Source organism: Chiloscyllium plagiosum, unplaced genomic scaffold, assembly GCF_037043375.1.
Source record: "Chiloscyllium plagiosum isolate Xiang-an unplaced genomic scaffold, Cpla_swu_hap1 HiC_scaffold_3, whole genome shotgun sequence".
NCBI classification, from domain to species: domain Eukaryota; kingdom Metazoa; phylum Chordata; class Chondrichthyes; order Orectolobiformes; family Hemiscylliidae; genus Chiloscyllium; species Chiloscyllium plagiosum.
Window position 1 is genome coordinate 14,397,381 of NW_028270141.1, and position 19,035 is coordinate 14,416,415.

Here is a 19,035-nt window from a genome sequence, read left to right on the forward strand (position 1 = left end):
ACCTGTTAGACAAAAAGGAGCCTGGAAGAACACAGCAAGCTGGGCAGCATCAGGAGTCAACGTTTCAGATGTAACCCTTCTTCAGGCACAGAGGTGGGGGTAGGGGGAGCTACAGATAAAGGGGGGGTCATTGTCTACTCTGGATTCCAGCATCTCCAGTTTTTCTGTCTCTCACCATACATGTTGGCCAATTCTGCCACACATCTCTCCATTACCCATGTCCCTCAGACTCCCCCACAGTATTTATACTACTAAAAGGATGTTGTCATTGTTTCCTGACACTACTAAGTTTTTTCTTCATTGTATCCCCTTGTTGTCCTGGAAAAGCCTGTGTGCCCTGGAATCCTCGCTGTTTGTTGTTGCTCAGTTTTATTTGACAGGCGTAAGATAGGTTTCCCCAGGACACAACTGGTCTGGCAATTTCTGAGTCCTTCCCAACAATGGAACATGCAGCGTACAGGAATTACTCAAGCTGCTGTGCTGCAAGAAAGATGGTAAGTCTTATCTCCTGGGAAACAATGGGTTGTTTGTCAATACAAACTGAAACTTGAACTCACAAAACATCTGGTAGGTCAGCATGTCTCATACTTCCTAATATCACACTGGGCTGAATATTATGTTCAGGACATCAGTTATAATTTTGTCCTACTATCATGATTTCCCAAGGATATCATTGATTTTAAACCGAACACTGCAGCTTTTCACAAAATCACGCTCAGCTTGACATATTGGTTCCCTGGTACACATTTAACGAAGAGCTCAGCAAATCAATGTGGATTTATTATTTATACCTTTGACCGTACAGACTACATGCCTGCTTTTGTTTGCTTTTTATCCAGTCTCAAATACATTTGGAATGCGAAAAATATATTTTTAAAAAACAAAATACCTTCAGTACTGGAAATAGGAAATAAAATGAAAAAGTCCTGGAACTATTCATAGAATTAATACAGTGCGGAAGGACCCTCCAAAAACCACCCCACCCAACCCCCTAGCCTATCCCTGTAACCCCACATTTCCCACAGCTAATTCACCTAACCTGAACATTTTTGGACTGTGGGAGGAAGCTGGAGCATCTGTCAGAAGCCCATACAAACCCAGGGAGAATGTGCAAACTCCACGCAGTCACCCAAGGCTGGAATCGAACCTGGGTCCCTGGTGCTGTGAGGTAGCAGTGTTCACAGCTGAGCCCCCTCATTCAGCTGGTCAGGAAACACAGTGAAAATCCATTAAAATTTCATAAGAAATCATACAGAAGTCTGTTTTGATAACACAGTCTCATGATTAAGTGCTGAAATTGCTAGAAATACTCAGCAGGTCAGACAATATCTACAAGAAAACAGTTCCAGTCAATGCACAGCATGGTGGCACGGTAGTTAGCACTGCTGACTCACAGTGCCAGAAACCCAGGTTTGAGCCCAGCCTTGGGTGATTGTTGTATGTGGAGTTTGCATGTTCTCCCTGTGTCTGTGTGGGTTTCCTCTGCATGCTTTGGTTTCCTCCCACAGTCCAAAGATGTGCAGGTTAGACGGATTAGCCATAGGAAATTGCCCCTAGTGTCCAGGGAGGTGCAGGTTAGGTGGATTAGCCATGGGAAATGCAGGGTTACGGGAATAGGGTGGGGGAATGGATTTGGGTGGGACATTACTTGAAGATTCAGTGCAGACTCAAAGGGTTGAATGTTGTCTTTCTGCACTGTAGGGATTCTTTGACCTCTCAGCAGCATCTGAAAAATTAACCTTTTTTCTCTCTCCATCACCTTCTAATGTTTGTAACATTTCTCATTTCATTTGAGAATTCCCAGATACGCAGTCCGTTTGTGCTTGTTAATTAGTATAAATTTCGCATTGAATTCACATGCTTTACCATTTTTAGGCATCTTGGATATCTTTTCCTACGAGTTGTTCAACAACAGTGGGAGTGGTGCGTATTCCTGAGAAATGCTGTTACAAACAGTGTTTACTCTGAAAACGGAACTGTATGTTATTGCTTGAGTCTGCAACTATTACGGGGTATTCTGACTAAAGTATGCCTCTGTCAGCTTAGTAGGCCTTTCTTGCCCCACGCTGCTCCCTCCCCCTCACCCAATGTCTGCAACACCCCCAGCACCAGAATAGCAGTCCAGATTCAGTCAGATGGGAAATTCATACACAAACTCTATTGAGCTGTTCCCTCAGGCTAGGCTTAGGGAGCCTTATACCGTGCTCATTTCAGCTGCTGTAGTCGGCAGATCTGCAAGAAAGGACAATAGCCTCTTTCTGTTGAGAATGACCAGCATTAGGATTGTCATCAGGCATAATGGCTGTGAGCATTTGCAAGTTCTCATAAAGGGTTAGTCAGTGTGCATTCGTAAAGTAGTCCTCTCCTCTGCTTGAGACAGCGTGCTTGCTGCTCTGGTGTGTAATGTGAAAGCAGACCATTATATCATTTTTACAGTAACACATAATGGAAACATGAGGTAATGTGTGAAAGCATACAGCTGAACTCACATAGATGAGGGTTAAGGAGGCAGGGGGGTGGTGGTGGAAATCTCAGGCTACACCAGGTCTATGGAGCTTCAAAATCATTATAAATTGTGCCCACATAAATTAGATATTTTCTTCAAATGAAAATAGCCATTTGAAAAATCTTTCCTTGAATTGGGCATATGCAGCACGGTTGCTTCAAACCATACCCAAGCAACCAAGAAATTTGGGAAAAGGTCCATTCCTTTGTCTGTTGTTGAAACTGAGTGAATGTGTCTTTGGAAAGTCTAATAACTGTTAGATTAACAGATCAAAAGAGGATCTCCAGCATCTACAGTTCTTTGTTTCAGTTTAGATGAAGAGAGGAGGCATTTTGACTTTGAGGGATAAAATCACCAACAGGCTGAAGCTGAATCAGTCACTGTTCATACGTTGCTCAAGATTAAATAATGTGCAGCTCATCTGATAATGATTTGGAGATGCCGGTGTTGGACTGGGTTGCACAAATTTAAAAATCACACACCAGGTTATAGTCCAACAGGTTCATTTGGAAGCACTAACTTTTGGAGCGCTGCTCCTTCATCAGGTGGTTGTCCAGTGCAACAACGATTAGCCATCAAACAAATGACTGGCCTGTAAAGCTCTTTGGGACATCTTCAGGTCATGAAAGACCCAGAAAGTGCGAATTCTTTTTCTTCTTTATTCCAGATGAGGCCACATGAAGAAGGGCTCAACAAATTACCAAACATTCTTTAAAGAATTTGTAATAATGATCAAGAAAGATGTGGAAGAATATTAAAGATGAGAAGATACAAAGAAAACTATAAGGTAGGGCAGATTAAGGAGACAGGACATTATGAAGGTCAAAATTAGAATTGAGGCACCTGCTGTTGATGGTGGTGCAGAACGTCAGTAGCTTGAATGATCTGGGCTAGGGTAAAAATAAAAAATATGGCAGAATTATTTGAAAAGTCTAGTGAGGATGATCATGATGTCAGGAACAACACAGTATATCTTTTAAATGAGACCCCGGCATCAAGGCAAGATTCTGGCTAAGCAGCAGTGAGTTGCCTATTAAGGGGATTGTTGTGAGTTAACTGCACACCTCACCTCATTCATAGAATTAAGGAGAATCCAAAGGGTTTTTACAAATATATTAAGGACAAAAGGGTAACTAGGGAGAGAATAGGGCCCCTCAAAGATCAGTAAGGCGGCCTTTGTGTGGAGCCGCAGAAAATGGGGGAGATACTAAATGAATATTTTGCATCAGTATTTACTGTGGAAAAGGATATGGAAGATATAGACTGTAGGGAAATAGATGGTGACATCTTGCAAAATGTCCAGATTACAGAGGAGGAACTGCTGGATGTCTTAACGGTTAAAGGAGGATAAATCCCCAGGACCTGATCAGGTATACCCGAGAACTCTGTGGGAAGCTAGAGAAGTGATTGCTGGGCCTCTTGCTGAGATATTTGTATCATCGATAGTCACAGGTGAAGTGCCGGAAGACTGGAGGTTGGCAAACGTGGTGCCACTGTTTAAGAAGGGTGGTAAGGACAAGCCAGGGAACATAGAACATAGAACAATACAGCACAGAAAAGGCCCTTCGGCCCACGATATTGTGCCGAACATTTGTCCTAGCTTAAGCACCCATCCATGCGCCTATCCAATTGCCGCTTAAAGGTCGCCAATGATTCTGACTCTGACACTCCCACAGGCAGCGCATTCCATGCCCCCACCACTCTCTGGGTAAAGAACCTACCCCTGACATCCCCCCTATACCTTCCACCCTTCACCTTAAATTTATGTCCCATTGTAACACTCTGTTGTACCCGGGGAACTATAGACCAGTGAGCATGACTTCGGTGGTGGGCAAGTTGTTGGAGGGAATCCTGAGGGACAGGATGTACTTGTATTTGGAAAGGCAAGGACTGATTCAGGATAGTCAACATGGCTTTGTGCATGGGAAATCATGTCTCACGAACTTGATTGAGTTTTTTGATGAAGTAACAAAGAAGATTGATATGGGCAGAGCAGTAGATGTGATCTATATGGACTTCAGTAAGGCGTTCGACAAGATTCCCCATGGGAGACTGATTAGCAAGTTTAGATCTCATGGAATACAGGGAGAACTAGCCATTTGGATACAGAACTGGCTCAAAGGCAGAAGACAGAGGGTGGTGGTGGAGGGTTGGTTTTCAGACTGGAGGCCTGTGACCAGTGGAGTGCCACAAGGATCGGTGCTGGGTCCTCTACTTTTTGTCATTTACATAAATGATTTGGATGCGAGCATAAGAGGTACAGTCAGTAAGTTTGCAGATGACACCAAAATTGGATGTGTAGTGGACAGCGAAGAGGGTTACCTCAGATTACAACAGGATCTTGACCAGATGGGCCAATGGGCTGAGAAGTGGCAGATGGAGTTTAATTCAGCTAAATGTGAGGTGCTGCATTTTGGGAAAGCAAATCTTAGCAGGACTTATACACTGAATGGTAAGGTCCTAGGGATTGTTGCTGAACAAAGAGACCTTGGAGTGCAGGTTCATAGCTCCTTGAAAGTGGAGTCACAGGTAGATAGGATAGTGAAGAAGGCGTTTGGTATGCTTTCCTTTATTGGTCAGAGTATTGAGTACAGGAGTTGGGAGGTCATGCTGCGGCTGTACAGGACATTGGTAAGGCCACTATTGGAATATTGCATGCAATTCTGGTCTCCTTCCTATCGGAAAGACATTGTGAAGCTTGAAAGGGTTCAGAAAAGATTTACAAGGATGTTGCCAGGGTTGGAGGATCTGAGCTACAGGGAGAGGCTGAAAAGGCTGAGGCTGTTATCCCTGGAGCGTCGGAGGCTGAGGGGTGACCTATAGAGATTTACAAAATTATGAGGGGCATGGATAGGATAAATAGGCAAAGTCTTTACCCTGGGGTTGGGAAGTCCAGAATAGAGGGCATAGGTTTGGGGTGAGAGGGAAAAGATATAAAAGAGACCTAAGGGGCAACTTTTTCACGCAGAGGCTGGTATATATATGGAATGAGCTGCCAGAGGATGTGGTGGAGGCTGATACAATTGCAACATTTAAGAGTCATTTGGATGGGTATATGAATAGGAAGGGTTTGGAGGGATATGGGTCGGGTGCTGGCAGGTGGGACTAGATTGGGTTGGGCTATCTGGTCGGCATGGACGAGTCTGTTTCCATGCTGTACATCTCTAAGACTCTATATGCAGCTCTCTATTGTACCATGCATTACAACAAACTGGACAATCCTGACATGGCAGTCGGAGCAGGTACATGGCTATTTTGGCTCAGTACCTGCTCCTCAGGATGTCTACATTGAACACCAGGCACCAACATCTCAGGTTACGCTCCGTGAACACCAGCCACATGGAGCCCATGGTTATGGAGATTGAAACTTGACATGTGCCAGTCTCATGGCACATCTCCAGTTCACTTACAGTACATTTCTGCTCTTCAATGATGAACCCTGACTCACAACCATGACAATCAATGTAATGTTGTGGCAAGGACATTTTAAGCTCAGGGGCACACACCCAGCTCACAGACTGGCCCAGACTGTTTCTCCAGGCTGTTCGCTCAGCCTCTTAATACTCACTCACTCTGAATGTATCTGAGTGCCCACAACACCCCTGTCTTGCTATGCCTATTTGCACTTTGCCCATCAGCCAGAGACACCAGGAGTACAGTACTGACAGCTTATTGTGCTGTTCAGCACAGACACAAAGACAGAAAGCTTGTTATGTTTGTTATAGACAATAGACAATAGACAATAGGTGCAGGAATAGGCCATTCTGCCCTTCGAGCCTGCACCACTTCCATTATGATCATGACTGATCATCTACAATCAGTATCCTGTTCCTGCCTTATCTCCATAACCCTTGATTCCACTATCCTTGAGAGCTCTATCCAACTCTTTTTTTAAATGAATCCAGAGACTGGGCCTCCACTGCCTTCTGGGGCAGAGCATTCCATACACCCACCACTCTCTGGGTGAAGAAGTTTCTCCTCATCTCTGTCCTAAATGGCCTACCCCTTGTTAGCAGTCCTCCGTCAAATCAGGGGCGATAGTGTACAGTTCGGGCATCCCAGACTAATAAGTCCAGGGCAGCCTCCGATACTAGTCCAGGGGATTGAGTACAGTCTGTTAGACACTCAGCATGGTCAGAGTCAGGATCCTATCCTCATAAGGGCTACGGAACCAAATGTCAGGCAGTCAACCAGCCATCTTGACTCTTTCTGATTCATTTTCCTCCTGGAATGAGCAGTAGGCAGATATTAAGGGAGATGAAAGTAGCTGATCTAGCTGTTATTATTGATGCAGATGGGAGGTGAGTAGACAGGTAGAGGGTATGGAAGGTTAGTGGTGTCAGGTGCTGGGGTGAAGGAGAGTGAGTAAGGGCAGATAGAGTCATAGAGTCTTACAGTATGGAAACAGACCCTTCCTTCCAACCAGTCCACGCTGACCATAATCCCAAACTAAACAAGTCCCAACTGCCTTCTCTTGGTCCATATCCTTCCAAACCATACATCTCTATGACTCTATGACTCTATTCATATATCCATCCAACGTCTTTTAAACCATGTAATTATACCACCACACCTCAATAAGTTCATTCCACACATGAAACACCCTCTGCATAAAAAAATTTGCCTCTTATGTCTTTTTTAAATCTCACCTTAAAAATGGGCCCCTTAGTCTCGAAATCCCACACCCTCATGAAAAGACAATTACCATCAACTCCATCTATATTATTTTATAGCCTCCTATCAGATTGCCTTTCAACCTGCTAGACCCCAGTGAAAAAAGTCCCAACCTATCTAACCTTTCTTTATAACTCCATATCAGGCAACATCCTGCAAAATCTCTTCTGAATCCTCCCCAGCTCGAAAATACCCTTCCTATAACTGGGTGACCAGAACTGGGCAGTATTCCAGAAGAGGCCTCACCAATGTCCTGTACAACCTCAACATGACTTCCCAACTCCTATATTCAAAGGACTAAGCAATGAAGGCAATCTTGCCAAATGCCTTTTTCACCACTCTGTCTATATGTGACGCAAACTTCAATTAGTACCTGCACCCCTAGGTCCCTCTGTTCTACAAGACCACGCAAGGCCTTACCATTAATTGTATAAGTCCTACCCTTGTTGTAGCAAAATGCAATGCCTCCCATTTATCCAGATTGAACTCCATCTGATATTTTTCAGCCCATTGACCCATTTGAGCAAGATCCCTTTGTAACCTTAGAAAACCTTCTTCACTGTCTGCTATGTCACCAATTTTGGTGTCATCCACAAACTTATTAACAATGCCTTCTATTTTCTCATCTCAATCATTTATATAAATGGCAAACAAAAGTGGAGCCAGCGCCGATCCTTGTGGCACACCGCTGGTCACAGGCATCCAGTCTTAAAAGCAAACCTCCTCCACCACTCTCTGTCTTCTATCTTCAAGCCAGTTCTGTATCCTGATGTCTTGTTCTCCCTGTATTTCATGTGATCTAACCTTGCTAACCAGCCTATCATGAGGAACCTTGTCGAACACCTTACTGAAGTCCATGCAGATCATGGGAGCAGGAAAATCGACGTTTTGAGCAAAAGCCCTTCATCAGGATTCCTGATGAAGTCCTATGCACGAAACATCGATTTTCCTGTTCCTCGGATGTTGCCTGACCTGCTGTGTTTTTCTAATCTAATCTTGACTCTGATCTCAAGCATCTGCAGTACTCACTTTCGCCTCCATACAGATCATGTCCACCGCTCTGCCCTTATCAATTCTCTTTGTTACCTCTTGAAAAAATCTCAATTAACTTAGTGCACAAAGCCATGTTGATTATCCCGAACTAGTCCTTACCTTTCCAAACATATGTGGTCTGACCTATCTAGCTGTAGCATGATTGCCAACCTTTGTACTCAATTCCAACAGATGGAGTCAGGCATGCCGTATGCCTTCTTTACCACCTTATGTTACCTTTTGCAGGCAGCTATGGACTTGAGCTCCTCTGTATATCAATGCTCTTTCAGGTCTAGCTCTTGTAGTGATTGGGCCCAGGTGGACCTTGTAAACTCCAAGGTTCTTGATTGGGGTTGCTAATCTGGGCCGGTCAGGAAAGGGTCTACATGAACAACAATAACAATAACACAAACTACAGTGTAATAATTAATGAACATTAATAAAAGACATTGTTGTAGCAGTAATTCAAAAAGTCTTGCAATGAATTTCAGATGGGATAAAGTGTGATCATACAGTGTTCAGCAACTTGATGGCTTGGGGGAAGAAGCTGTTGCACAGTCCGGCCATGACAGACCGAATGCTCTGGTATTTTGTGCCAGATGGCAGGGGGGAGAAGAATTTGAGTGAGGGATGTGTGGGGTCTTCCGCAATGCTCTTAGCCTTTCAGATGCAGCATATGGTGTAAATGTTTATAATGGTGGGAAGAGAGGCCCTGATGATCTTTCGAGCTGTCTTCACTATCCGGTGTAGGGTCTTATGATCTGAGACGATGCAATTCCCGAACCAGGCAGTGCTGCAGCAGCTCAGGGTACTCTCAGTGAACCCTCTGTAGAATGTGGTGAGGGTGGGAGATGGGAGCGGGGGTGGGCTTTCTTTACCCTACACAGAAAGTAGAGACGCTGCTGGGCTTTCTTGGCTATGGAGCTGGTGTTGAGGGTCCAGGTGAGATTCTCCGCCAGTGGACACCAAGAAATTTGCTGCTCTTCACGATCTCTACAGGGGAGCTGTTGATGTCTAGTGGGGAGTGTCATTCCGTGCCCTCCTGAAGTCAACAACCATCTCTTTCATTTCGTCCATGTTCAGAGACAAATTGTTGGCTCTGCACCAGTTCATTAGCAGTGACACCTCCTCTCTGTACGCTGACTCATTGATCCTGCTAATGAGACCTACAATAGTCGTGTAATACTCTTGATACTTACAATATCCACAGCATGTCAGGCACAAGTCAAGGGAAAAACTATTTCAAATTGAAAATAACAGGAAGTGCAGTGGAATTCAACTTTTCTGTACACAGCTCCTTCCAATCTGAGATGTTTCAGAGCACCTTCAATACTCTTGATGCCCACAATGTACATTCATTGTCAGACCTGCAGCCTGAGGGAGTGTATGCCATTTCCAATCTGTGCCATCTTACCTTTGCTCTGAATCCATGAATAAACAGAAGGGAGTATCTTGTCAAACTCAGTCCCTTGATGAATGCACCAAGTACGCATTTAAATCTTGGAAAATCCCAAGTGAAGAAAGCCCGAGTTATGACCTTGCAGATTCGAGCTCACCTCCTTACATTTTTCCAAAGCATCATGGATTTAAAATATTATTTGCATAGAGCTTTTGAACTAGGTTTAACACACTGATTAATAACGCAGCAGATGCTCAGAGTTTCAGCTGCTTACACTGATTACTTAAATTCCACACACCAGCAAACAGATTCAAATCAAAATGCCCAGTGATTGACCAGAAACATAGATCATTAGTCTGTAACTTGCATCTAGCTCTGTGCTAAGGGAATAGAGCTTGTCCATCTCCATCCCTGTCACAGCGTAGAGAATTTTGAAATTCTCAACTTATTTCCATATTATCAGCAGACTCCAAACTACTGGACTGCATTGTTCTTAATCAAACATATGAATTTTTGGATGAATAACAATCTGATAACCCAGCATCAGTCAGAATTCCAGTTCTTTCAATTCACCCAAGCAGTACTTACTGAACTTATTGAACATATAGATCATACTCTTGATAAGGGCTGCCTTGGAAAGACCATTCTTCTTTATTTAAAGAGAACCAAAGACACAGTAAATCACAACATTGTGTGTCAGAAGTTATAGTCCATTGGCTTGAGTAAAATTGCAGCATGAGAGTTTCAGTCTTATCATTCCAATCTGCACCAAAATCTTACTCTTACTGCACACAGTGTGCTTTTGGCTGTTGGTGCTGTTAGTTTCTTTTGCACACAAAATCTTTTACACCTCATCTTTCTCCCTCTAGTTCTCCCCCCTCCTGAAAGACCTTGGGAGGAATGTCAGTGATATTGAGTCCTCTATCTACTCGCTTAGACTTACCACTTTTCTCAGCCCAGACAGAATGTCAGCAGACGTTTCTGTGTGATTTTAATTGAATATGCAACATCACTGGAACCATTTCTGTAAGTCACTGATTGAATTAAAGTCACAGTGACTCGCAATAAGAAAAAGACCAACCCCACCTTAATTAACAGTCAGATTGCACGTAAGCTTTTCATTCTAACTAGTAATTGGGAGCAGGATTTTTAGTTAATGCTCCCCATTAGCCCTAATCTGAATCTGCTGACTTCAACTGTGGTAAGAATACCCTGGCTGAGATTTAGTAACTGTGCATGGAACAATCATCTCTTCATTTTTATTCACTTGCTAGGCCAGCACTTGTTGCCTGTCCCTGGTTGTCCATGAAAAAGTGGAGGTGAGCTGCCATTATGTACCACTGCAGTTTCTGGACTAGACCCTGTCATCTTGGTGGTTGTCGGAAATTCCTACCATCTGATTTCTATCCAGCAGGTGGTACATCAGCAAATTATTGATGTGAGATTAAGTGATAAAGAGGTTAATAATGACTGATAATCCCTGCTAACGGACCACTCACCACTCACGGGTGAGAATCTCAATTCAACATCCATAATTTCTTCTGAAAATACGACTTGCTGGTCCTAAAGTTGAGATAGGCGACACTCAACATCTCACGTGACCTCCAAAATTTCTAAACATAGCTCATTGTTGCTGAGAGCCTGGGAAGATTCTAACTTGTGTACTTAATGAATATATCTAGTGTGTATTGATAAACTTAATTTATTATGGACTTTTGTTAACCTTTTTTTCAACAAATGATTCATTGTGAAATATAATGACCTTAGTGTAGGATAAAAGGTTGGCACAACACCGAGGGCTGAAGGGCCTGTACTGTGCTGTTGTGTTCTATGTTTTATGTTCTATAATTTGCTTTCATCTTATTCATGCTACTTTGATTTGCTTTACCTGAACCTTCCTTAGATTGAACAACTGGGGAGTGTTGCTGAACAAAGGAGACCTTGGAGTGCAGGTTCATAGCTCCTTGACAGTGGAGTCGCAGGTAGATAGGATAGTGAAGAAGGCATTTGGTTTGCTTTCCTTCATTGGTCAGAGTATTGAGTACAAGAGTTGGGAGGTCATATTGCGGCTGTATGGGACATTGGTTAGGCCACTGTTGGAATATTGCATGCAATTCTAGTCTCCTTCTTATCAGAAGGATATTGTGAACTTGAAGGGTTCAGGAAAGATTTACAAGGATGTTGCCAGGGTTGGAGGATTTGAGCTAGAGGGAGAGGTTGAATAGGCTGGGGCTGTTATCCCTGGAGTGTCAGAGGTTGAGGGGGACCTTATAGAGGTTTAAAAAATCATGAGGGGCATTGATAGGGTAAATAGACAAGTCTTTTCTCTGGGGTGGGGGAGTCCAGAACTAGAGAACTAGAGGGTGAGAGGGGAAAGATATAAAAGAGATCTAAGGGGCAACTTTTTTCACACAGAGAGTGGATGGAATGAGCTGCCAGAGGAAGGGGTGGAGGCTGGTACAACTGCAATATTTGAAAGGCATCTGGATGGGATTATGAATAGGAACAGTTTGGAGGGATATGGGCCGGGTACTGGCAGGTGGGACGAGATTGGGTTGGGATATTTGGTCGGCGTGTTCAAGTTGTACTGAAGGGTCTGTTTCCATGCTGTACATCTCTATGACTCCATGACTTTATGACTGCTCCCCAACCTCTACAGTGAGTCCTCGCTGCCAGAAAAACAAAGGCATAATGTCCATCCCTCAGTCTGCGAATACACATGCTCCCCAAGTCCCCACACGCCACCACAGCCAGAACACCACTGCCTTCACTATGAGGTACCTAGGCTCAGCTATAACCTGGAACCACACCACCACCACTGGAACCATGTCAGCACCATTCTTCAGCACCATCTTGCCTCGACCAACATCATTACTGTCATGAGTCTGCTTAGGGTCCCGAACTGGGCCCAGACCAAACATGGGGCCCACCACGCTGAAGTAGCCGGTGCCTGATGTCACTGCCATTACCGTCTCGTGAGACCCCCATTTCAGCAAAAGAACCCCCATCCCCCCTCCCCAACGGCCCTAGGAGGGTAGCCACTCCTGCTTCCGCCGACTCTCCAGGAAGGAGACACAGCTGTGCACCCTCCCCCCCAAAAAAAAGGAGGGAACCATTCCCGCCCAGAAAGGAAAGGGAAGAAATTATGAAAGATAGAAAGATGAGGGTGGCATGATGGCACAATATTTAGCACTGCTGCCTCACAGCGCCAGAGACCCTGGTTCAATTCCTGCCTCAGGCGACTGACTGCGTGGAGTTTGTCACTTTCTTCCCGTGTCTGCGTGGGTTTCCTCCGGGTGCTCCGGTTTCCTCTCACAGTCCAAAAATGTGCAGGTCAGGTGAATTGGCCATGCGAAATTGCCCGTAGTGTTAGGTGAAGGGGTAAATGTATGGGTGGGTTACACTTCGACGGGTCGGTGTGGACTTGTTGGGCCAAAGGGCCTGTTTCCACACTGTAAGTAATCTAATCTAATATAATCATAGAAGTGAAAGAAAGAGAGAGAAAGAAGAAAGGCAAATGGAAGCAGATGAGCCCCGTGCTCAGGGCCCAGGCTGCCACCAGCTGTATGGTTTGTCTGAGTTTGCTGCATCTGAGGGTATTATCTGTCACAACACTTGCTTTTCTGCTACACTGAAAGCAAGTCTTCCTGACAGCTGGTCTTAGCAAGTTCAGGGACATAGGAACAACAGTAGACCATTCAGCTCCTCAATCTTGTTCCGCCATTCAATGAGATCACAGCCAATCTGTGGCCTAACTCCAAATACCTGCATTTGGCCCATATCCCTTAATCCCTTTGCTTAACAAAAATAATCCCTCTCAGATTTTAAATTAACAACTGATCCAGCATCCGCTACCGTTTGTGAAAGGGAATTCCAAACATCGAGCACCCTAACATCTCTCCTGAACAGTCTGGCCCTCATTCTCAGACTATGCCCCCCAGGTTTTAGAATCACCAACCAGCAGAAATTGTTTATCTTTATCTATTTTGTCTTTTCCTGTTAATAGCTTGAAGATTTCGATCAGATCACCACTTTTTAGATTTGTAAAACATTCACTTTTGGAACCCAAAGTTACTACCAGCATTCTCAAAATAAATAAAAGGTGCCTCAATTGTCAAGGAATTACACTTTTAAACCATTTCTGGAGCAGGACCTTGCATCTCTGAGCTTTTTGTTCCCCACCCTTTGTATGAAGACTCCCACCATCGTCCCAAACATATGATTCTCTGACCTGTCCGTATGGTACCATTCCCTGATTATCGCTTGTTCAATGTCCTGGAACTCCCTAACTAACAGTTCTGTGGGATTACCTTCATCACAAGGAGTCTAACAATTGAAACAGAAGGTTCGCCTCCAACTTCACAAGCCGAAATTCACAATGAATTAGGGAGAGGTTGAATAGGCTGGGACTGTTTTCTTGGAGCGTCGGAGGCTGAGGGGTGACCTTATAGAGGTTTACAAAATCATGAGAGGCATGGATAGGATAAATAGACAAAGTCTTTTTACCTGGGGTGGGAGTGTCCAGAACTAGAGGGCATAGGTTTAGGGTGAGATGGCAAAGATTTAAAAGGGACCTAAGCGGCAAATTTTTCACACAGAGGGTGGTACAAGTATAGAATGAGCTGCCAGTAGAAGTGATGGAGGCTCATAAAATTACAACATTTAAAAGGCATCTGGATGAATATATGAATAGGAAGGGTTTAGAGGGATATGGGTTAAATGTTGGAAAATGGGACCAGATTATGTTAGGATATCGGGTCGGCATGGACAAGTTGAACCGAAGGGTCTGTTTCCGTACTGTCCATCTCTATGACTCCATGACTCTAAATGCAGAAAATGCTAGCATCCACAACAAAGTTAAATTGACAGCACTTAAATTTCACCCAAGCAGTTATCATTCAGAATGGACAGTGAATTTGGTAAGACTATACAGCTATGTGCAGCTGCCCAGCTGCCTTTATAATATCATAAAAGTTACAGTACAATTGGTCTCTGTTGGTCTTTATGCTCTCCACAAGTCACTTTCCAGACTAGTTCATCTAACCCTATCTACTTATCTATGATCCTGTCTTCACTGATGCCCAGTGCCAATAAGTTTGTACAGCAGTCAGAATCAAGAAATTTAGGCAATTTTGCTGTCACTAAGCCAGGAGCACGGACACTATTTATGGTACCTGAACAGCTGTCTGAGCTGAGACAGTCTAATTCAAGCCTGGGACTTCCCTGGTCTAAATATGTTAGGCACACAGCCACAAGATCAGCACAGTGTGATTTCCTCCATACTGTGCAGTTGTGGATTGATTAACTTTATTACCCCAACCTTCCGACTTCTGTTTAAAATATCAACTTTCCCTTCAGCAGCAAGATTAAAAGTTGTACTGCTATTGAGGAATCACAACTTCCCATAATGAGAGTCAGTGTTCTAAGTCTCTACACCAAAGTCCCTTATCTTTAACCTTTGCGGAAGAATTCCCTTGCATTTCCTTGCTCTGAGGGATGAATGAGTTCATATTTTGGCAGTACAGACTGTGCAACAGTCAGAGCCACAGCACCAGTTGACACGGAGCGCAGTGGAATGCAGATAATGAGTGCTGTCACCTGAGCTCCCAGTTAGATTCTTCTTTCCTTCAAATAACCATAGCAATTTATTGATCTCATCTTACCTGTAGGATAATCAGGACCAGTCAAACAATTAATGGTTTCATTGAACCTGGGCGACATAGGACCCTTGCAGGATCAGCTCTTTTATTTCAATGAGATCTGTCAGCGGTTGCAAGCCCTCATCTCCACAAACCTTGTAAAAGACTCCCTTTGTCCGTAATCACCGGAGCTACACTTCACATACACCCTGTAAATTCTCTCTTGTGTTATACAATCTGGTGCTGTGGGTAGAACAGACTCCCTTGTAATGTCCTGTACTATATAATTAAGTGTATAATTGGCAGTCACCTTGCAGTCCCTGAATCCCAGGGCAAAATGAAAGCAGCACCTGCCTGCATTTACACACACTTACAGCCTTAGTTGTACAGCAACGTAAGCCCACTATTAACTTACACTGGCTTTAAAAAGGCAATGTTGAACTTTAATGGGGTTTGTTTTTGAGTGAAAACCCGCTCAGGGTTCTGCAGTACACTAATGGGTGGATTATTATAGACTCCTCAATGACATGGACGATGGCGAGAAATGTGGTAGATCCATGCGAAGAGTCCATTCAGGTAAATCTGGCAGTCAGGTACAATTGGCTGCATCTTTTAATTTAATTCCTCGCATTGAGGTGAGATTCTCACTCAGTTGCTTATGAAGGGGGATTTTAGCTCGTTACTGGTCTGACTAACAACACATCTTTCCTCATTAAGATGAAGCTTCCCATCCTACCTTCTGTCATAAGCAAACTCGATGCCAAGAATTTGCGACATGGATGTCCAAGTGAGTACCTGGCAATTTCAGCTCATGACTGTTTGTAAAAAAACCTCTATGTTGATCATTACCAAACAGCATCTCAGGGCACCATCCATGGGAAGCAGCCACAGGCACATCTCATTCCTAGACATTGGCATCATAGAGTCATCGAAGAGTCACAGAGTTATAGAAGAGTCATAGAATCTTAGGGTCATACAACACAGAAACAGACCCTTCGGTCCAACTCATCCATGCTGACCAAGTTTCCCAAACTAAACTAGTCCTATTTGCTGTGTGTGACTCCTATCCCTCTATCCCAGTCCTGCTCCAATCCCAATTTTGGGGCGGTACAGTGGCTCAGTGGTTAGCACTGCTGCCTCACAGCTCCAGGGACCTGGTTCGATTCCAGCCTCGAGTGACTGTCTGTGTGGAGTTTGCACATTCTCCCCGTGTCTGCATGGGCTTCTTCCGGGTGCTCTGGTTTCCTCCCACAGTCCAAATATGTGCAGGTCACGTGAATTGGCCATGCTAAATTGCCCATAGCATTAGGTGCAATAGCCAGAGGGAGGTGGGTTACTCTTCGGAGAGTCGGTGTGGACTGGCTGGGCCAAAGGGCCTGTTTCCACACTGTAGGGAATCTAATCTAAAAACCTTTCCCATCATACAACACCAGGTTTTTGTTCAATAGGTTCGTTTAGAAGCACTAGCATTCAAAACGCTCTTCCTTCATCAGGTGGTTGTGGAGCAGCACCATAAGATACAAAATTGTATCCAATTAACCTGTTGGACCTGATGAAGGAGCAGCACATCAAATGCTCATGCTTCCAAATAAACCTGTTGGACTATAACCTGATTTTATGTGGTTTTTAACTTTATATTGTATAGCAATGCCATGCCTGGTGTTGTTTTGGTGCTTCAGCTAAAACCTTCTTAGAATAGAAATTCATAGAATCCCTACAGTGTGGAATAAGGCATTCAGCCTATCGAGTCTGCACTGACCCTCTGAAGAGCATCCCACCTATACCCACCTCCCCTACCACATATTAGCTCTGTAACCCTGCATTTCCCATGGCTAATCCACCTAACCTGCATATCCCTGGACACTAGAGACAATTTGGTAAAACCAAGGACTGCAGATGCTGGATACCAGATTCTAGATTACAGTGGTGCTGGAAAAGCACAGCAGGTCAGGCAGCATCCGAGGAGCAGGAAAATCGACATTTTGGGCAAAAGCTCTATTCTTGATGAAGGGCTTTTGCCCGAAACATCGATTTTCCTGCTCCTCGGATGCTGCCTAACCTGCTGTGCTTTTCCAGCACCACTCTAATCTAGACACTAGAGACAATTTAACATGACTAATCTATCCTAACCTGCACATCTTTGGACTGTGGGAAGAAACCAGAGCTCCCAGACTAAATCCACACAGACTCGGGGAGAATGTGTAAACACCACACAGACAGTCACCGAGGGTGAAATTGAACCTAGTTCCCTGGTGTGTGAGCAGTAGTGCTAACCAACGAGACACCATCCACCCTTAAAGCTCTCAGTATTACTTTCCTGCACAGAGACACACAGACAAGCTGTTCTGAAGAAAGGTCCATGGACCTCCCAAAATGTTAACGCTGCTTTCTTGCTCCACAAATGCTGCCAGACCTGCTGAGTTTCCCCAGCAATTTCTGCTTGTCATGCCTGTCAGGAGGCATCTGTCCAGAGTGTGATCGGAGGGTCCATGGGATGTTGCAGGGAGGAATCAAGTCATCAAATCTGCCAAATTATCAATCAAAGGCATACAGCATTTGCTGGCTGACCCTGTAGCAGACAGACAGCGCATTAATTCAATGCCCGTAACTGAAAGTGGTTGGGGGCTAGTAATTGGGCGCCATTATTGATCAGGGTGTCCTGGTGCTGTCACTCATGGGCATAGATCGCGCACAGTCCATGGTGTTGACCACAGTCAGTCATCTGCTTGAACCAGTCAGTCAAGGCCCATGTCTGGCTACAGACTCGGGAGTTGGCAATGGCCAGTCCTGTAAAGCCTGCACTATTGGCGAGGGAAATCATTGATCATCAGTCAGGGAGCTGAGAAAACAGCAATCTGGGATCGGGTCAGTCACAATTAGGCATTGTCCATCAACGTCAGTCAAAGGTCTGGATTTAATACCATGTATTTATTTGTGGGAAGGGCACTGCCATGCCAACTGTGTGCCAAGAGCAAGGTGGTTCGATAGGATGAAGTGAAGGACGGGGCTGGTAAACTGTGTGGCCTGGTGGTAAACAGAGGTTGGTGCAAGAGAGCCATGCCAGCTGTGTGCCAAGAGCAGGATAGCATTGTCACCTCCTGTGCCACTGCATTGCTGGTGAAAGGCAATGTCAGATTGTCAATACATGTCCAGTTTTAAAGATGGCGTCAGGTTTATCCATCTCTCACTGGCTAAGTGGTGAGGAAGTGAGTTCTTCTGGGAGCAACAGATGCAAGAATGGGACCGGTAGAGCAAAAGCTGTAGGTGCAGGGTAAGTTTCTGATAAAGCATGTTTCAGTTAAAATGCAGTGAGAAATCTCACCAGGCCTCTCTGTAAAACTCAGTGAAATTGACTCTTACATGAAAAAAAGCAAGATTCAGCCCAAAACGTTCACACAAAAGGGAAGAAAGTAAGGAAACCCTTAAATATATGCTTGCAACAGTATGAGCTTGTTAGGTAGGAAATGTCAAAGTGACTGTCACCTTCAGAGAGGTGAGAGCATTTATATTCTATTTTCCCTTTTTTTTATCAGTTTCCTGACCCGACATTGCTGAATTGTACAAACTGCCCAATTCTAAGATTTACTGCTATTTCTGGTGACTTTATATGCTTTTTAAAAATTTTATACAATCCCTAACTTCCTTTTCACCCCTGGTTGGCTGGCTATTTTTGAGTTTTTTGCATTTTGACGGAATTAATAGTTGCGTTAAGCCATGTAATAATTCTTTAAAGATTACCATTGTACACCCTCCATACATTTTTTAATGTATTATCCCAATCAACC